We start from the raw sequence: 2024 nt of genomic DNA, 5'->3' as shown, positions 1-2024 counted from the left end.
CCATGCAGAGCCAGTGCTGTGTGTCAAGATTCAAATGGAGAATGTATGTACCTCTGTCTTTGGTAAATTGGAACAAGAATGAATGTGAAAGTGGATCTGGCAACAAGAACCCAAGTGAGCTCATGATTCATGCGTATTAAAGATCTCTGTGGACGTTAAGCCCTGCAACCGCCAAACATGTCTATCCCTTGGAAGACCAATATTTAGAGAACCCTTGGGACTGTACTCTCAGCCAAAGAGAACACGACTGTGCACATCCTGCTGAGAACATGAGTTCAGAGACTTTGTGTTCCTTGGGAAGAAACAGTATCTACCCTTCCTCATCTCCCACTTGCATCCTGAGTTTTTTTTTTATTTTTTTATTTTTGACAGGCAGAGTGGACAGTGAGAAAGAGAGACAGAGAGAAAGGTCTTCCTTTTCCCGTTGGTTCACCCTCCAATGGCCGCCGCGGCCAGCACGCTGCGGCCGGTGCACCGCGCTGATCCGATGGCAGGAGCCAGGTACTTATCCTGGTCTCCCATGGGGTGCAGGGCCCAAGTGCTTGGGCCATCCTCCACTGCACTCCCTGGCCACAGCAGAGAGCCGGCCTGGAAGAGGGGCAACCGGGACAGAATCTGGCGCCCGGACCGGGACTAGAACCCGGTGTGCCAGCGCCGCAAGGTGGAGGATTAGCCTATTGAGCCACGGTGCCGGCCCTACAATACTATGCTTCTTGCAGACCTCAACCAAATAATGATTTGTAGCTGCTTAGTTGTATATAATATCCTGCCATTCCTGCCCCATGATAAAGTCAAGCCATCAGGTTTCCCAAGAAACTGCACTAATGCCTGAGATACGTGTTATCAGACCTGCACCAGGCTCAGTATCCTGAAATCCTTTGCAGCCTCCTTAAAAGCCCCAGACAATCCTAAGGGGAACAGTAGTTCTTGAGATGGAAGTCTGCTATTGTCCTTATCTATCAATACATTAAATGTTCTCTTTCCTTTACCCTCAAACTTTGTCCTTGTTGTTATTATTATTACTATTTAAAGATTTTAAAAAAAATTTATCTGAGAGATAGAGTTACAGATAGTGAGAGGGAGAGACAGAGAGAAAGGTCTTCCATCCACTGGTTCACTCCCCAAAAGGCTGCAATGGCTGGAGCTGCGTTGATCCAAAGCCAGGAGCCAGGAGCTTCTTCCGGGTCTCCTACATGGGTGCAGGGGCCCAAGAGCTTGGGCCATCTTCCACTGCTTTCCCAGGCCACAGCAGAGAGCTGGATTGGAAGAGGAGCAGCTGGGACTAGAACCAGCATCCATATGGGATGCCAGTGCCACGGGCAGAGGATTAACCTACAGTTCTGGTCCCATTCTTCTTATTTTTTAAAGATTTATTTCACTTATTTGAAAGGAAGAGTTACAGAGAAAGAGAGATGGAGAGATAGAGAGGTATTCCATCCACTGGTTCACTCCCCAAATGGCTGCAATGGCCCAGGCTAGACCAGGCCAAAGTCAGGAGCTTCACCTGGGTCTCCCCTGTGGGTGCAGGGATCCAAGGACCTGAGCCACCTGCTTTCCTAGGTTCATTAGCAGGGAACTGGATTGGAACAGATCATGGAAATGCAGTTTGCCCTCTGGAATTATTATGTAATTTGGTCTCCCAGGTAGAATGTGTGCTGAAACAGAGGCTCAGATCAGTCTGACAGTCTTGACTCATGTGGGAAAAGAATTTAGTATGGAAGGAGTGTCCTTGACATGCACGTATCTTCCGTGTGGTTAAGGAAGATCACTGGGATGCTACTTGGATCTCTCATGATCTGGTGACAGTATCACACGATCAGAACCCCACAGCTCATCTGGATTCAGTCTGCAGGTCCATCATAACATGGGGAAGGCTTCAGGGAGGCATGTTCATTGCAGTTTATTTCATCTTTGGCTATGGGATTGGTGCATGACTTTGCAAGAGCTCTAGGGATGGTGTGGGATATTATATGGTTGTAACTTGATGTTGAAGGCTTTGCGTACCTGTTGGGAAATCTTTCTTG

The sequence above is a fragment of the Oryctolagus cuniculus genome, chromosome 1 (genome assembly GCF_051225735.1).
Source record: "Oryctolagus cuniculus isolate XC-2025 breed Fujian yellow rabbit chromosome 1, ASM5122573v1, whole genome shotgun sequence".
Taxonomy (NCBI): Eukaryota; Metazoa; Chordata; class Mammalia; order Lagomorpha; family Leporidae; genus Oryctolagus; species Oryctolagus cuniculus.
This window is presented reverse-complemented; position numbering follows the sequence as displayed.